Below are 20,123 nucleotides of genomic sequence, written 5' to 3'. Positions count from 1 at the left end.
CAGGAACACCTTAGCGTAGTCCTGCTCTATAGACCACCAGGCAATTGGCAAGAATCCCAAACATACTTCATGGACTTCATCTCGAACACCTTTGTCTCCACCTCAAATCTTATCATTATAGGAGATATCAACCTGCACCTCGAAGATCCGAATTCAACAAACACCCAAGAATGCGAAGAATTCCTTCAACTATGGGACCTCCACAAGACAATCACACAACCAACTCAGATCAAAGGACATACACTAGACATTGCCACACACAAATTCGATCCCGACTCAAACCTTATACTAACAGACACAAAATGGACATCCGTACCGTGGTCCGACCACTACAAAGCAAACATCTCCCTCCTATGGCGAAAGAAAGACTCATCGAATAAACAAGAACGTAAAACCTATACCATGAGAGGGAAAATAGACACGGTAATATTCTGGCAACAGATTTACTACAACGAATGGACAACAAAAGCAGACACAATTCAATTCCTCTTAGAATGGGATGACAGATGCAGATCTATATTAGATAACATTGCCCCAATCCAAACTAGATCTTCACATAGGAAGAATTCAATACCATGGTTCAACAAAGAGCTGAAAAAACTCAAAACCCAAGTCAGAAGACTAGAACGTGCATGGAATAAAAAAAAAAGACGAACCCACACTTAATGCCTGGAAACAACTCCAAAGAAAATACAAATATACCATTAGACAAACTAAAAGATTATATTACAAAACTGTAATCGGACCAAATTACAAAGACACACACAAACTTTTCCAACTGGTGAATAATCTACTAAATACTACACCAGTCACAACCAACAGCAAAGACGCACCAGGAGTAGACAATCTCGTGAGATACTTCAATGAAAAAATCATACAACTGCGACTCAAGATACCTGTCAGTACCATCGACTATGCTGAACTCCTCGAATGTCTGGACCCAGAACCTGGCATTCACCCAGCAGATAGAACTTGGACGAAATTTGAATCACTATCAGAGGACATCATTTCCCAAACTCTCAAAAGATTTGCCAAATCTCATTGCAAACTAGACAAATGCCCAAATAACCTTATGACATATGCTCCTCAACAATTTATAACAGATATGACGAAACACTTGAATTACATGCTACAAAATGGACTTTTCCCGAAGGAGAAGGGAAACATTTTGCTCACCCCAATACCCAAAGACGCACGGAAAAGCGCTAGTGAACTAACCAACTACAGGCCAGTAGCATCCATTCCCCTATTAACCAAACTAACGGAAGGGTTATTGACCAAACAACTCACAGACTATCTAAACAAGTTCTCAATACTCCACGATTCCCAGTTGGGATTCCGGTCTAACCACAGCACTGAAACAGTACTAGTTACTCTCATGACAAAATTTAAACAAACAATTGCAACTGGAGAGAATATACTACTTCTACAATTTGACATGTCAAGCGTTTTCGACATGGTTGATCACGGAATACTTCTACATATCCTGGAATACTTCAGAATAGGAGGTAACGTTCTCAATTGGTTCAAGGGATTCCTAACCACACGATCAAACCAAGTGACATCCAACTCGTCTACTTCAGCCGCATGGATACCTGAATGTGGAGTCCCACAAGGATCCCCCCTCTCGCCGACTCTATTCAACTTAATGATGATACCCTTAGCCAAATTATTATCAAACCAAAACCTCAACCCATACATATACGCAGACGATGTAATGATCTACATCCCATTCAAACACGATCTAAAGGAAATCTCCAACAATATCAACTAAAGTCTCCAAATCATGCATTCATGGGCAGATGCATTTCGGCTGAAACTTAACGCAGATAAATCCCAATGCCTAATACTCACCTCTCAACACAACAAGAACAAATTTACCGCCATCAACACACCAAATTTGAAATTTCCAATTTCAGATACCCTAAAAATTCTTGAAGTTACCATCGATCGACACCTAACACTCGAGAACCACGCGAAAAACACAACCAAGAAGATGTTCCACTCTATGTGGAAATTAAAAAGAGTAAGACCTTTCTTCCCAAGGTCAGTTTTTTGCAACCTGATACAATCTATGGTGCTCAGTCATCTAGACTACTGCAACGCACTCTACGCCGGCTGCAAAGAACAAATAATCAAGAAACTTCAGACAGCCCAGAACACTGTAGCCAGACTCATATTCGGTAAAACAAAATATGAAAGTACCAAATCCTTATGAGAGAAACTACACTGGCTCCCACTTAAAGAGCGAATCACGTTCAAAATATGCTCCTTGGTCCACAAAATCATTAACGGAGATGATCCAGCCTTGTCAGACCTGATAGACCTGTCACCTAGGAATGCCAAAAGATCATCCCGCACATTCCTTAACCTGCACTTCCCTAACTGCAAAGGTCTAAAATACAAACTAATGCACGCGTCAAACATTACCTACTTGAGCGCACAGGTATGGAATGCATTGCCGTGCAACTTAAAAACGATCTACGAAATAACAGACTTCCGCAAACTACTGAAGACCCATCTCTTTAACATGGCATATCACAAAAATCAACCAATGTGAATATACAAAACTCCCCCACATAAATTCTGAACTGTTTGTCAATATCTGTTTGTTATACTACTACCATATCTTATCACTATCATGTTACCAAAAATCCCGCTGTAACACTAACTATCTATTTTCCTAATATACTTCCATTACTCACGATGTATTATAAGCCACATTGAGCCTGCAAAGAGGTGGGAAAATGTGGGATACAAATGCAATAAATAAATAAATAAAATATATTTTTCCTATTTGTTTTAAATATGCTGCTTAGTAATTTCAAGACATTTACTCTAGTCTTTGTACTTAATGAATAACTAAGCAATTGATCTGGATTTACTTTTTATTTATTTATTATGACATTTGCATCCCTCATTATCCCGAACAGAGTTCAGGTTCAATGTGGCTTACAATCCAGTTGTAAGCAGGTACTATCCCTGTTCCTAGAGTGCTCACAATCTTGGTTATTTTTTGTACCTGAAGTAATAAAGGGTTAAGTGACTTGCCCAACGCCACAAGATGCTACAGTGGGAATAAAATTTGATTGCTCTAAGCATTAGGCCACTTTTCCTCTCCGCTCTGAATTTTAGTGTCCTCTATCAGATCTTTCCTCAGCTGTTTATTTCCAAGCTAAAAAGCCCATCAACCTTAGTCTTTCCTTAAATAAGAGTCATTCAATTCCATGAATCATTTTAGTTGCCTTGTCCTGAACGTCTTCAACTATATCTTTTTTGAGATGCAGGTGACTAGAATTGCACACATTGGACTACTGAATAACAGCTCCCATGTGTAGAAAATATAAAGCTATGCTTCAGAGTGTTTAGAGACTATTTTTAGATTCAGGATCCTAAATTGACCCCTTTGAAAAAAAGACAATTTATTTATTTATTTAGTTCTTTTGATAAACTGGTCTTCAGGGGTTGATATAAAACATGTAGATATATAAGAATGTATGAATAAAAATTATCTTAGATAACAGGTAAATGAAGACACATAAAGAAATCAAATAGATACTAGCTGCCAGCTACCCCAGATTCCTAATCCTGTTAATAGAAACAAGTGGACTATAACTTGAGAAGGCCTATTTAAAGTAGGAGCTGAAATTATGGGTGGCCGTTGGGTTGAATTTAAGGTGGAGAAAAAGTTTAGGAGCGTAGCATTGAATTTCACCACAAAATATCCAACTTGAAGGCAAAAATCTAGGCAAATGAATAATGGTCAAAATTTAGATCGTAAGGGATCGATATTAAGATAATGCATCCAGCAGATGTTGGTTTCTTACCCTGGCCAGTACATTTTACTGTGTCTTCAGTAGAGGAGACAATAAAACTAAATTCGTGTAACAACTTGATGTCAAAATTGCCAGCAATAAACTGAGGTGCATCAGTGAAGACCCTGAGACCTTTGGTAGGCCACTAATGATCCGAATAGTAGAATTCAGCCCAATCTGCACATACACATTTGGAAGACATAATGCTGAATTCTACTATATGGATCATTATAGGCCCTTAGTAACCCACTGATACTCATTTCCTACCAATGATGTGTAATATTGCACCACATTTGTCATTGGAGCACCACAGCTAGTTTGCTTACTCAGATCCAAAAAATCCCAGAATTTCTTCACTATGATCATAGGCGCCCCGTATAAGAGGCTTGGGGAGGCTAAGCCTCCCCAGCCAAGCTTTGACCTTCCCCGCCTGCCTCCTCCTCCACATGTAGATCCGATACGCCAAAACAAAATTGTATTTTCCGCCGTCGCCCACCCCCCACTGAGCCCGCCCTCAGCTCCCCGACAGCCCTCCGTCCTTTCTGTTCCTGCCGTGGCCACCCGGCCAGCGTTTAACCCTTTTCATTTTATGTTGCAGCAACGGCTCACCTCCAGCCTTTCCCTTCCCACTCAATTTATTTATTTATTGCATTTGTATCCCACATTATCCCACCTATTTGCAGGCTCAATGTGGCTTACATGGGCTCAATGTCCCGCCTTCCTCTGATGAGGTATTTCCTGTTTCTGCGAGGGCGGGACACTGAGCGAGAAGGGAAAGGCTGGAGGTGAGCCGTTGCTGCGACTTAAAATAAAAAGGTTTAAATGCTGGGCGGCCATGGCAGGAACGGAGAGGAGGGCTGTTGGGAAGCTGAGGGAGGGCAGGTGGGACTGGGTAGCACAAACTCAGGGGCTGGGGCAAGTCACTGGTCATGGATGGAAGGAGAGGAAAATAGGAGGCAATGGAGAATCAGACATGGATGGGAGGGGAGGGCAGGGAAGAGAGGAGAAATCACTGGACGTGGAAGGGAGGACATGGGCAGAGGAGAAATCACTGGACATGGAGGGGAGGATGGGGAGAGAAGAGAAATCACTGGACATAGAGGGGAGGGCAGGGGAGAGGAGAATTGCTGGATTTGGATGGCTGGAGGGGGCAGGGGAGAGAAGATTTGCTAGATATGGATAGCGGAGAGGGAAGGGGAGAGAGGAGAATTGCTGGACATGGATGGATGGAGGAGAGGGCAGGGGAGAGAGGAGAGTTGCTGGACATGGATGGATACTGAAGACTCATCTCTTTAACAAGGCATACAACAATGATCAACAAATATGAACTCCTGTACAGATATCCAGAACTGCCTCCACAACATCTACTTGCCAAAATATCAACGTTTTTCATTATCATGCTACCCAAGATCCTTTCGCTATTACTAAATTATTTCTTATATATTTCTTATTATGTTTGCTTGTTAAAATATTATCATGCTCCATCATTATCATGTTACCCAAAATCCTTCTGTTAACACTAAATGTATACTCTCTCATGTATTTCCACTACTCGTGATGTATTGTAAGCCACATTGAGCCTGCAAAGAGAAAATGTGGGATACAAATGCAATAAATAAATAAATGAAGGAGAGGGCAGGGGAGAGAGGGGAGTTGCTGGACATGGATGGATGGATGGAGGGGAGGGCAGGGGAGAGAGGAAAGTTGCTGGATATAGATGGATGGAGGGGAGGGAAGACTGGAAGGAGATGCACATGAATGGAGGGGAGGGAAGAGAGGAGAAATCTAGACATAGAGTGGAGGGCAGGGAAGAGGAGAAATCACTGGACATAGAGGGGAGGGCAGAGAATTGCTGGATTTGGATGGCTGGAGGGGGCAGGGGAGAGGAGATTTGCTAGATATGTATGGAGGAGAGGGCAGGGGAGAGAGGAGAGTTGCTGGACATGGATGGATGGATAGAGGAGAGGTCAAGGGAGAGAGGAGAGTTGCTGGACATGGATGGATGGAGGGGAGGGAAGACTGGAAGGAGATGCACATGGATGGAGAGGAGGGAAGAGAGGAGAAATCTGGACATAGATGGAGTGGAGGGCAGGGAAGAGAGGAGAAATGTTGGGCAGGAATGGAGGGAAGGAAAGACAAAGGAAGGAGATGCACATGGATGGAGGGGAAGGGAGAGAGGAGAGGAGAAATGCTGGACATGGATGGAGGGGAGGGAAGTAGTTGCACATGGATGGAGGGGAGTGAGGATAAATGCTGTATATGGATGGAGGGGAAATTACTAAATTTAAGGGCTGGATCGGAACACTTTGAGGGCAGATGCTGAAACTGGAGAAAGGATAGAGACAGGGCTACAGATGGCAGACAGGACGCATAAGGACACAGGAGGATGGTGGACATGGTGAAAGAAAAAATATCAAATGGAAAGAAGACACTGTATAAAACAGAAGACACTGAGACCAAAGCGAATAGAAAAACTAAATGATAAGACAACAAAGGTAGAAAAAAGTATTTTATTCAGAATTTATTAATTGGAATATGTGAGCTTTTGGAAATCTGCATCTGTGATATTTTGCATGTAAGTTTCTAGTCTGACTTCTTGAGGTAACTTTCCAATTCAGTATTTTGCCTTCATATCTGTTGTGTCATGTGCTTTTCATGTGTGATCAAGCTGCAGTATTCTGCTAGCGTGTAGTATTTGCAGCCCTTTTTGTTTTGTTTTTCACTAGGTTGTGTACTGGTGTTTTAGAGCCCGGTGTAATTACAGTGCTGCCTTTCCGCGTCCTGTCCTTGGAATTAGTGCTGTTATGGTTTGGTAAGGTTATGAGTGTGTTTTTGCACAAGTTTGTGTATAGCGTTTTGCAGAGGACAGATTGTGTGTTGGCCTTACTGAGGTGGCACCAAAACATCAGAAAGGGTGTAGATCCTAAATCACGACACACTACCTCTTGAAGGATCTACATATGGTCATTAATAAAAGGATCTCATTGTGAACACTATCCACCCTAAAAGGGTGTTTTGTGGCTCTACATGAGAATTGTGATATTATGATCCTTTGCTTCATATTGTTGACGGTCTGCATTTTCCGTATGTGTGGTATATTGGTGTATTAGGGTCTGCTCAGTGTAATATGTATGGAACAGTAAAGTTCTGAGTGTGTTTTTGCACAAATTTGTGCATAGTGTTTTGCAGTTGAGCAATTGTGGTTAGTATATGCTTTGAGCAACCACTTTATTCTTTGTCATATGATACATATCTAATAACTAAATTTAATAAAAGGTATTAATTGTGACTATTTTATTTTTACTTATTTTTTCTGTGTGTTGTCAGACAATTATGGATGTAAGCTCCACCCCTGGTCCCACCCCGCCCCCTTTAGCCTCCCCAAATAGTTGGGCCACCGACCGCCTATGACCATGATACCCTTGCAAGACACCTGCTGTTGAGAAATCCAACCTGGGTTTAACTTACACCCCCACACCTGACAGTAGGCAGTCTGTAGTGTAAGAGACGAATGACCACAACACCTAAAACTGTAGACTTGTACAAGATCCAGCAGGTTGGCAACTTTAAATGTCAGGCTGCGGTCAGTAAATATTCAAAGAATGGCTTCAGAGGTGATCCCTATGCACCACAATGCCCCTATGGCATCTACCAGGTAATGGACCACATCATCAATGTGTGCCCACTGACATGTCTGCCTGGTGGTCTTGAAGGTCCCCCCCAATAGCAGCAGTGCAGTTGGAGGACTCCTGCTCAGCTTGGAGGGAACAGTGATCACCTTTGTTATTCTTATATGTTTTATAAGAACATGCATGATATGTGCAGGTCTCAGTGGTTTTCATCTTACATCTGACCTGGCTGAGCAAGTTCTCCCATACAATCGCTTTCTCGTTGATGGTAAAGCCCTTCTCTGGTGGAGTGTAAGGGTTATAACTTCCAACAATTTCAATAATCTCTGTTCCATCAGGTAGATAGGCTCTGCTTATAATATCATATCCAACGACAAGATCACCATTCTCATCCAAAAACATTTCCTCACCCAGAACATTCTTAAAATGAAGGTTCTTTAGATAATGATGAAGCTAATAGGAAGCAAAACATTTTTTATTAGTGAGCTCACTGCAGGGATACACTCTTAATGCCAAATACTTGCAAGCTGCTCCTTGATGTTTTTAACAAGCGTTAACAATGTACGCGCATTAACCGTATACGTGCTTACAATATCCCTATAGGCATCTACACGGTTAGGGTGCAGGTTAATTGTAGGCACATTAAAAACACTAACACGCCTTTGTAAACAGGGCCCTTATTGAGCTAGCGTTGCAGAACTTAGGTAATATTTTACATGCTTACAAGATCAGGTCTCCCTGGGACATTCGTTCTGGTCCTGTGGAGAGACTCATAAATTGAAGGCTGCTGGCCCATTACTCAGGGCCACTTGTAGGTGTTAAGATATGAAAAGGCCCATTAGTACAATTATTAAATGGGTTGGAGATGGTGCCCAGTTTGTGTAAGTAGGAGAGATTACTCCTTAGAAAGTTGTTACACTTTGGCAGAAAGTGCATGTTGGTAAATTGGCTTGCACATTAATTCCTCTCAGTTACTCAAAGGAAATATTAGTAGAATAGTAACATAGTAAATGACAGCAAAAAAAGAACTGAATGGTCCATCAAGTCTGGCCAGCAGTCACACTCATTATCAATTCATGATTAAACCAACAATGAATGTGATACAAAATACTTGATGCTTTTCCAGTTGTTCCAGATGCTGCAATTTGAAGGGATCAGGGTGAAGAACAAGAACAAGTCTACTCCCCCGCCCCCCCATTATTGGAGAGTGTTTCAACAAACATAAGCTTCAGTTTGGGGGAAGGGGGTTGCTATCACAACAGGTGTTGTGTTTCCTGTTAAATCAATAAAGTAGTGTTAAAAATGAAGTAGGCAATGTGAATATTGGAAGCTGAGTTTCTTGCAGATAAAATTTAATTAAATTTCCTGGACTTCCTACATCGAAATACACCAAGGGACACTACAGACCCAAATTTACCGAAAGCCCACGGATACCATCACCATCCTACATTATAATAGTTTCCACGCCAGGACACAGAAGGATGACATTCCAGTGGGCCAGTTTCTCAGACTTAAGAGTGTCAGGCTCATTTTCGAAAGAGAAGGACATCCATCTTTCGACATAAATCGGAAGATGGACGTCCTTCTCACAGAGACGTCCAAATCGACATAATCGAAACCCGATTTTGGACGGCTCCAGCTGCAATCCATCGCAAGGACGTCCAAATTTCAAGGGGGCGTGTTGGAGGCGTAGCGAATGCGGGACGTGGGCGTGTCTAACATGTGGACGTCTTTAACCCATAATCGAAAAAAGCAAGAAAGTCCCTGACGAACACTTGGATGTTTTCATCCGGATTTTTTTTTTTTTTTTTTGTGAAATAAGGCACAAAAAGGTGCCCGAAATGACCAGATGATCACTGGAGGGAATCGGGGATGACCTCCTGTTACTCCCCCAGTGGTCACTAACCCCCCTCCCACCTTCAAAAAACATCTTTAAAAATATTTCGTGCCAGCCTCTATGCGAGCCTCAGATGTCAGGTCCATGACAGCGCATGCAGGTCCCAGGAGCAGTTTTAGTCAGTACTGAAGTGCACTTCAGACAGGCGGACCCAGGCCCATACCCCTCTACCTGTTTCATTTGTGGAGGAAACAGTGAGCTCACTAAAATCCACCACAAATCCACTGTACCCATATATAGGTGCTCCCTTCACCCGTAAGGGCTATGGTAGTGGTGTACAGTTGTGGGTAGTGGGTTGGGGGGGGGGGGTTGGGGTCTCAGCACACAAGGTAAGGGAGCTATATTCCTGGGAGCATTTTATGAAGTCCCCTGCAATGCCCCCTAGGGTGTCCGGTTGGTGTCCTGGCATGTCAGGGGGACCAGTGCACTAGAAATGCTGGCTCCTCCCACTTTCAAATGGCTTGCATTTGGACATTTTTGAGATGGACGTCTTTGGTTTCGAAAATTGTCAAAAGTCAGAGACGTCCATGTCTAGGGACGTCCAAATCCAGGGACGTCCAAATTTTAGGATGTCTTTGGATTTGGACGTCTCTGACAGCATTTTTGAAACAAAAGATGGACGTCCATCTTTTTTTCGAAAATACGCTTTTCTCCGCCCCTGGATTTCGATGTTTCGCAAAGATGTCCAAATCGCAACTTGGACGTTTCTTTCGAAAATGGCCCTCCGTGCCACTCAACAGACAGTTTTGACAGACATGTGTTCTACCCTTTTCTACCTAGGCCAACCAAATTAAGAATATCATTCGGAAACATTGGCTGCTACTACAACTACACAAAATGCCACCCGATTTGTGTTTTGCTTACACCAGGGTGTGCAACTTGGGAGAATTACTCAAGAATAGGAGCAAGTATATACACCCTGGCATAACTGGTGGCCATGACAGATGCCACCGGTGTGTTTACTGTCAGTATGCATGGACCATCACTAGGATTAAGCATCCAGTTACAGGAAAGGATTACATATTGAGGAGTAACACAAACTGTGAATCTTCCCAAGTTGTGTATTGGATTCGTGTATGGGATTCGTTGCCCTTGAGCCAAGTGGTACATTGGCTAAACAAAACGCAAGAAGAAAAACAACCTTGACCAGGACAAACTTGAAAATTACAGGCCAGTTTCCAACATCCCGTTTCTTGGGAAACTCATATAACTGTCTGTGTTCAACTTAATGACTGGTTAGAAAAGAGAAACTGACTAGATCCATGTCAATCTGGATTCAGACCTGGTTATGGTACAGAAACGGTCCTTGTATCCCTACTAGATGATCTTCACAGAAACTGAGACAAGGGATTCGCCTCAATGTTAGTTTTGCTTGATTTCTTTGCAGTTTTTGACACTGTGGATCATGATATCATGCTAGCACATAAGTACATAAGTAATGCCACACTGGGAAAAGACCAAGGGTCCATCGAGCCCAGCATCCTGTCCATGACAGTGACCAATCCAGGCCAAGGGCACCTGGCAAGCTTCCCAAATGTACAAACATTCTATATATGTTATTCCTGGAATTGTGGATTTTTCCCAAGTCCATTTAGTAGTGGTTTATGGACTTGTCCTTTAGAAAACCGTCTAGCCCCTTTTTAAACTCTGCTAAGCTAACTGCCTTCACCACGTTCTCCGGCAATGAATTCCAGAGTTTAATTATGCGTTGGGTGAAGAAAATTGACTGGGAAAAGTACATGTGAGAATGGAGTGGATATAGCACCGTTTACGGAAGAGAACGTGTTTGAACAACTTAAAAATCTAAAGGTGGACAAAGCCATGGGACCGGATGGGATCCACCCCAGGATATTGAGGGAGCTGAGAGAGGTTCTGGTGGGTCCTCTTAAAGATTTGTTTAATAAATCCTTGGAGATGGGAGAGGTTCTGTGGGATTGGAGAACGGCGGAGGTGGTCCCTCTTCACAAAAGTGGTGATAGGGAAGAAGCTGGAAACTACAGGCCGGTAAGCTTCACTTCAATTATTGGAAAAGTAATGGAAGTCATGCTGAAGGAAAGGATAGTGAATTTCCTGGAAGCCAAAAACTTGCATCAGGCGTGGATGCTGTTTAAAAACACCATCCTGGAGGTTCAGGACAAATATATTCCACGTATTAGAAAAAAGGGAAAAAAGACTAAACGTCAGCCGGCGTGGCTAAACAGTAAGATAAAGGAAATCATTAGAGCCAAAAAACAATCCTTCAGAAAGTGGAGAAGAGAACCAACTGAAAGTAACAGGATAGATCATAAGGAATGCCAAGCCAAATGCAAAGCGGAGATAAGGAGGGCAAAAAAGGACTTTGAGAAGAAATTAGCGTTGGAAGCAAAAATACATAGTAAAAACTTTTTTAGATACATTAAAAGCAGGAAACCGGCCAAAGAGTCGGTTGGGCCGCTGGACGAAAATGGTGTTAAATGGGCGATCAAGGAGGACAAAGCCGTAGCGGAGAAATTAAATGAATTCTTTGCTTCGGTCTTCACCGAGGAGGATTTGGGGGGGACACCGGTGCCGGAAAGAATATTTGAAGCGGGGGAGTCGGAGAAACTAAACAAATTCTCTGTAACCTTGGAGGATGTAATGGGTCAGTTCAGCAAGCTGAAGAGTAGTAAATCACCGGGACCTGATGGTATTCATCCCAGAGTATTAATAGAACTAAAAAATGAACTTGCGGAGCTACTGTTAGAAATATGCAATCTGTCCCTAAAATCGAGTGTAATACCGGAAGACTGGAGGGTAGCCAATGTTACTCCGATTTTTAAGAAAGGTTCCAGAGGAGATCCGGGAAATTATAGACCGGTGAGTCTGACGTCGGTGCCGGGCAAGATGGTGGAGGCTATTATTAAGAATAAAATTGCAGAGCATATACAAAAACATGGACTGATGAGACAAAGTCAGCACGGATTTAGTGAAGGGAAGTCTTGCCTCACCAATCTAATGCATTTTTTTGAGGGGGTAAGCAAACATGTGGACAATGGGGAGCCGGTTGATATTGTATATCTGGATTTTCAGAAGGCGTTTGACAAAGTGCCGCACGAAAGACTCCTGAAGAAATTGCAGAGTCATGGAATCGGAGGTAGGGTATTATTATGGATTAAGAACTGGTTGAAAGATAGGAAGCAGAGAGTAGGATTGCGTGGCCAGTATTCTCAGTGGAGGAGGGTAGTTAGTGGGGTCCCGCAGGGGTCTGTGCTGGGTCCGTTGCTTTTTAATGTATTTATAAATGACCTAGAGATGGGAATAACTAGTGAGGTAATTAAATTCGCCGATGACACAAAATTATTCAGGGTCGTCAAGTCGCAGGAGGAATGTGAACGATTACAGGAGGACCTTGCGAGACTGGGAGAATGGGCGTGCAAGTGGCAGATGAAGTTCAATGTTGACAAGTGCAAAGTGATGCATGTGGGTAAGAGGAACCCGAATTATAGCTACGTCTTGCAAGGTTCCGCGTTAGGAGTTACGGATCAAGAAAGGGATCTGGGTGTCGTCGTCGATGATACGCTGAAACCTTCTGCTCAGTGTGCTGCTGCGGCTAGGAAAGCGAATAGAATGTTGGGTGTTATTAAGAAGGGTATGGAGTCCAGGTGTGCGGATGTTATAATGCCGTTGTATCGCTCCATGGTGCGACCGCACCTGGAGTATTGTGTTCAGTACTGGTCTCCGTATCTCAAAAAAGATATAGTAGAATTGGAAAAGGTACAGCGAAGGGCGACGAAAATGATAGTGGGGATGGGACGACTTTCCTATGAAGAGAGGCTGAGAAGGCTAGGGCTTTTCAGCTTGGAGAAGAGACGGCTGAGGGGAGATATGATAGAAGTGTATAAAATAATGAGTGGAATGGATCGGGTGGATGTGAAGCGACTGTTCACGCTATCCAAAAATACTAGGACTAGAGGGCATGAGTTGAAGCTACAGTGTGGTAAATTTAAAACGAATCGGAGAAAATTTTTCTTCACCCAACGTGTAATTAGACTCTGGAATTCATTGCCGGAGAACGTGGTACGGGCGGTTAGCTTGACGGAGTTTAAAAAGGGGTTAGATAGATTCCTAAAGGACAAGTCCATAGACCGCTATTAAATGGACTGGAAAAATTCCTCATTTTTAGGTATAACTTGTCTGGAATGTTTTTACGTTTGGGGAGCGTGCCAGGTGCCCTTGACCTGGATTGGCCACTGTCGGTGACAGGATGCTGGGCTAGATGGACCTTTGGTCTTTCCCAGTATGGCACTACTTATGTACTTATGTACTTATGTACTTATGACAACATGGTTTTACCAAAGGGAAACCGTGCCAAACGAATCTCATTGAATTCTTTGACTGGGTGACCGGAGAATTAAATCAAGGACGTGCTATGGACATAATCTACTTAGATTTCAGCAAAGCTTTTGACACGGTTTCCCACAGGAGGCTCTTGAATAAACTAGACGGGCTGAAGATAGGACCTGAAGTGGTGAACTGGATTAGGAACTTGTTGACGGGCAGACGCCAGAGGGTGGTGGTAAATGGAGTTCGCTCGGAGGAGGGAAAGGTGAGTAGTGGAGTGCCTCAGGGATCGGTGCTGGGGCCAATTCTATTCAATATATTTGTGAGTGACATTGCCGAAGGCTTACATGGTAAAGTTTGTCTTTTTGCGGATGACACCAAGATTTGCACAGAGTGGACACCCCGGAGGGAGTGGAAAGCATGAAAAAAGATCTGCAGAAGCTAGAAGAATGGTCTAAGGTTTGGCAATTCAAATTCAATGCGAAGAAATGCAAAGTGATGCACTTAGGGAGTAGAAATCCACGGGAGATGTATGTGTTAGGCGTTGAGAGTCTGATGGGTACAGATGGGGAGAGGGATCTTGGGGTGATAGTATCTGAGGACCTGAAGGCGACAAAACAGTGTGACAAGGTGGTGGCCGTAGCTAGAAGATTGCTAGGCTGTATAAAGAGAGGTGTGACTAGCAAAAGATAAGAGGCTTAAATACCCCTGTATAAGACGTTGGTGAGGCTCCTCACCTGGAGTATTGTGTTCAATTTTGGAGGCCGTATCTTGCGAAGGATGTTAAAAAAATGGAAGTGGTGCAAAGAAAAACTATGAGAATGGTATGGGATTTGAGTTGCAAGACGTATGAGGAGAGACTTGTTGACCTGAACATGTACTGTATACCCTGGAGGAAAGGAGAAACAGGGGTGATATGATACAGACGTTCAAATATTTGAAAGTTATTAATCCGCAAACGAACCTTTTCCGGAGATGAGAATGCGGTAGAACTAGAGGACATGAAATGAGATTGAAGGGGGGCAGACTCAAGAAAAATGTCAGGAAGTATTTTTTCACGGAGAGAGTGGTGGATGCTTGGAATGCCCTCTCGCAGGAGGTGGTGGATAGGAAAACGGTAATTGAATTCAAACATGCGTGGGATAAACATAAAGAAATCCTGCTCGGAAGGAAGGGATCCCCAGAAGCTTAGCCGGTGGTGGGAGGCAGGGCTGGTGGTTGGGAGGTGGGGATAGTGCTGGGCAGACTTGTACGGTCTGTGCCAGAGCCGGTGGTGGGAGGCAGGGCTGGTGGTTGGGAGGCGGGCATAGTGCTGGGCAGACTTATACGGTCTGTGCCAGAGCCTGTGGTGGGAGGTGGGGCGGGTGGTTGGGGGGCGGGGATATTGCTGTGCAGACTTATACGGTCTGTGCCCTGAAAAAGACAGGTACAAATCAAGGTAAGGTATACACAAAAAATGGCACATGTGAGTTTATCTTGTTGGGCAGACTGGATGGACCGTGCAGGTCTTTTTCTGCCGTCATCTACTATGTTACTATGTTACTATATTTGGATAATTGAAGTCACCAATTTTTATCACATTGCCCATTTTGTTTGCGTCTCTGATTTCTTTTATCATTTCTGCGTCTACCTGCTCATCCTGGCGAGGTGGATGGTAGTACACTCCTATCACCGTCCTTTTCCCTTTTATACATGGAATTTCAACCCACAATGATTCAAGGGTGTGATTTGTGTCCTGCTGAATTTGTAATCTATCTGAGTCAAGGTTCTCGTTAATATACAATGCTACCCCTCCACCAGTCCGGTCCACCCTATCACTACGATATACTTTGTACCCCGGTATGACAGTGTCCCACTGGTTATCCTCCTTCCACCAGGTCTCAGTAATGCCTATTATATCCAATTTTTCATTTAGTGCAATATATTCCAACTCTCCCATCTTATTTCTTAGACTCCTAGCATTTGCATATAGACATTTCAGAGTATGTTTGTTGTTCCTATTTGCATGATGCTTAGTACTTGACACTATTGATTTGCCATCTTTTGTCTGATCTTTAGTTGTATTTAAGGGCACCTGGCCTACCACGGTCTGTTGTGCAACCTCACTATCCAGAAACCCTATCTTTCCTGTTTGTGAGGTATCCTTGCAAGATACCTTATCCCGAACCATGCGCTTTTGAGCGACTGTCAGCCTTTCCCCCATTTCTAGTTTAAAAGCTGCTCTCTCCTTTTTAAATGCCGATGCCAGCAGCCTGGTCCCACCCTGGTTAAGGTGACAGAAACAGGTATCAATGGTACAGTACTTGCTTGGATCAGATCTTACCTATCAGACAGGCAACAATCCATAATGTTTGGCAGCAACTCATCACCACCATGGACACTGACCTTCGGGGTACCACAAGGATTGATACTGTCACCTATACTATTCAATATCTACCTCAAACCACTAGCTGAGCTGATTCAGTCAATGGGCACTCAGTTCTACATCTATAAGATGATGTGCAGCTACTCATACCCATTGAACCTGACTTACCTACAGCCTTGAATAAACTGGTTACCTAACATCAATTCAAGAATGGGCTAAACACAAAACACTTTGCCTGAACCCAAGTAAAACCGAGCTTACAATTCAAGGATACAGGATTTTAAGAACAACAATAACACATAATATGAAATTAGCATCAAACTATAAGATACAGAGATGTACATAAATACATAAGCATAAGTACATAAGCACTGCCACGCTGGGAAAAGACTAAAGGTCCATCAAGCCCAGCACTCCGTCTCCGACAGTGGCCAATCCAGGCCCCAAGAACCTGGCAAAAACCCAGAATTTAATAATGATCAATGGACTTTTCCTTCTGGAATCTGTCCAGACCCCCTTTAAAGGCCAAGAAGTCCATGATACATACCTGACATCAAAATCCCTTTTGGGAAGTATGAACTCCCCCTCAAATCACAAGTCAGAAACCTTGGAATACAGTTAGATTCAACACTTACACTGATTCCCCAAATCCAAGCAACCTTCAAGAGCAGCTTCTACTATTTGTGACAGCTACGCTGCCTCTCTCCTTACATCGAGAAGGTAAATCTTATCCCAGTTGTACATGCCATGATAACATCAAAAGTGGATTACTGCAATGCACTATACAATGGTCTGACTACAAAGGGCCTGCACCAGCTCCAGTTGATTCAGAATGCAGCAGCAAGACTCATAGAAGGTTGCAAGCGACGTGACAATATCACACCATTTTTGCAAAAACTTCATTGGATACCAATACAATACAGGGCTAAATTTAAAACTATTGTTGTTCCACCCCTCTTGTGTCTCAGCATAAACTGTGAGTTACCCAAAACCTGATGCTAGTAGTCATGCCTGGTATTTGGGATTGCACTGCTGGACACAAAGGACTATACAGATCACTAACCTCGTCTCTTGTCCTCTGAGGGCGAAAGGAAAAGGAAACTAGATTCAGGATTTTTCCTAAATTATATGTTGGAGAATAATACGAATCAGATTTTCTTAAGCAATTAAACAAGTTTATTTTGAAACATTACTTCAATAGGTGGAACGTAAACTTTCTTTTTTTTTTCCAAGCAGAAGACTCAATTGTTAAACATGTATCACTTTAAAGTTATGCTTCAAAAGTAACCTTAGTTTTAACTTCTTTGTTTCCAACAGGAACCTCTTCCATCAACCTGGAACTATCATTACATAAGTAATTTACAGGAACACCAATTTAAAAGTACCCTAAATTTAACCTTGCATGCTCTTTACTGGATTCATTATGGATCTGATTCTTTGTGTATATTTTTTTATCCTTTCACAGACACTTCTGCAACCTCATCAACCTTCACTGTGGATTTGGGTAAGTATGTCTTTGATTTTCTTTAGCTTTCTCTTAGTAGATTCTAGTCTTTCTCAAATCGTTTTCTTTTTAACAACAAAGTCACTTAGCTGTGGTAGATTTTTCTTAGAAGTGTAGACTTGCTTGCGTGGGGGCCCGTGATCCCGCTTCCTCCATCCTTGTGATTCCTGTGCTTCTTCCTAAACCTCACTCTTAAGTAAATAAAATGGAGGCAAAACCCTATCTCCCTATTTTTGTAGGAAAAGTTCAAATCTTTTGGTGACTTTAACAGTAAACTGGGGGCCATATACCTGAAGCCAAATACAATTAATTAAAATCAACTTCCTTCCCAGGCCTGTGCTATTTTTTTAATCTCCCTCAGCTACAGAAGAGTGACTGATCATACTCTGACTCACTGAACTTCACTCAACATTCCACTGTCAGCTCCCTTACCAACATTCCATCTCACTGCTCACCATGTATACTCACAGACCTCAAGGATTCTTTTCCTTTTCCTTTTCCTGTGATTTTATTCACTAAGAATCTTCCCTATCACAATCACAATCCTTTCATACAACTTGTCTTTTATCACCCAGACTTATTTTCCCCCAAACTCACTCACCACATACCAAAACTTTCAAACTCAAGGGAAATGAAAACAAAACTCTCCCCCAACTGAGCATCAACTCCCACACTAGTGCTACATTAACACTTACTGTCACTGAAATCTCTGTAAATATATTTTTAACCTAAAATCATACTTCAGCTGCTCCCATTCAGCACAGCACCTCCTCTCACTTCAGTAGTCACACTCACTCTCTAAACTGTCAGCTCACTCCGTTGCCTAGCCAACCAAGGTTCCGCTTGGACATCTGACCACTTTTATCCAATCATACTTGTTCTTCAGAACCCTTTTTTTCCCTCCTAACCCATAGAACCTTGACGAACCCAACTGTAACTCCATTTTGATTAATAATTTCCCATAAGAATTAATGGGAAAATACAATCCATTAAAAATTGAGAACACAAATTACACTAAACTTCCAAAAATTTGCTAAACCAAACATATATCACTATGCCCACTATACCATGGTTTCATTTTAAAAATACAATTATTTTAAATTCCTGCCCCACAATTTTCCTACCTAAACCCCATTTTAAAAATCTGAATTAAATTAAACTGAATATCAAAAATTAAATTAACCCTTCTTGAACCTATCCCGTCGAATTTAAAATTTTAATCCCCAATTTAGACCCCTATTTAGCCCCCCCTTCTAAAACTCCCACTTAAAATATTCTAACTTCAAATTTAACCCACTAGAAAAATTTCATAAAATCCCCTGAACACAAATTCCCAAACCAAATTCAAATTACATTAACCCCTTAATTTTTAAAAATCAAAATCCCAATTTTCACAAATTATAAAAAAAACAATTAAAAGTTTGGGCCAAAAAACACCTTACCTTAATCCGGATTTTCCTCTCACCAAACGAACACCATTGGATCCGGTCCCGCTGTTCTCATTACAAAAACGGAGCAAAAAGAAAAACCGCCCCGAAAACCAGAGCTTTCCTGGAACTCCGGCACCAAACTTTAGTCCCAGGCCTCAATAAGGCCTACCGGCACTCCGAAAATGATGGGAATACGCGTGCCCCACAAGGCATGTGCACCCGCTCCACCTCCCAATCAACCAGACCGCAAACCTCTCTGTCTCCCTTTCAACCCCTGCGTCCCCGCACGATCGCGGTGAACGCGAACCGGTGGCGCTTCCCTCACCAGGACGCCGCAGCCACCACCAGCCCAAAATGAGCCCCAAAAACAAACAGAATGTCCAGGCTTCCCTGGACCCTATCACTGCCCCACAAATGGCCCGGAAACAGGGCGGACCGAAGCCCTCACTGCTGTCGTCCACCGCGCCTCTCCAACTTGCGATAGACCCGGGCAGCAGCCACCGGAATCACAACTTCCCCACACGCAGCCAACGCGGCCCCAAAAACAGACCCCGAAGGCACCGGGAATGGCCGGAACCCCCGCCATGCCCGGGGACAGGCCCAACCGTCCTCGGGCCTCGGGAATGCCTCGCCGCACTCCCCTCCGGCGCTCCTCCTTCCCCGGACCAGCGATCTCGCTTGGGTCAGCCCTCATCGCCCACAAGCCTCCCAACACAAACTGGAGCTCCCGAGAGCCTCCCTTCAGGTAATAAAATAATCTACTTAAATAAAATTTTTAAAAAATAGAACTACTTATTTTTTTTTCCTACAGGTTACACTATGTCTGATCTTCAAGGCCCTGAAAGGAAATGGCCATGAGTACATGAAAAATAGGATGATCCTCCACACACTACCAAGGACACTAAGGTCCTCCCAAGGACTTTCACTAACAACACCCTCTTCAAAAGACATTGCACGATGTGATACCCGCAAACAAGCCTTCTCCGGAGTAGCCCCCACACTCTGGAATGCACTGCCTGAAAGGCTACGCTTAACACAAGACTAACTCTACTTCAGGAAGCAGGTGAAAGCTTGGCTGTTCAACCAGGTCTTTACTGGAAGAAGTAACTAACTCATGAATCCCACTCACACACATAAGGAGTGACTCAGGATGCATATACTGCAACAGGACATGTTTATCCATG

At 43.0% G+C, this 20,123-nt stretch overlaps 1 pseudogene; it reads right to left on the bottom strand.

The window, feature by feature from the left end:
- LOC115464438 overlaps positions 1-20,123 on the bottom strand; it is a 102,846-nt pseudogene that overhangs the window by 19,452 nt on the left and 63,271 nt on the right.

Source organism: Microcaecilia unicolor, chromosome 3, assembly GCF_901765095.1.
Source record: "Microcaecilia unicolor chromosome 3, aMicUni1.1, whole genome shotgun sequence".
Lineage (NCBI taxonomy): Eukaryota > Metazoa > Chordata > Amphibia > Gymnophiona > Siphonopidae > Microcaecilia > Microcaecilia unicolor.
Note: the sequence above shows the minus strand (reverse complement) of the source record. Positions and strands in the feature narration are given on the sequence as shown.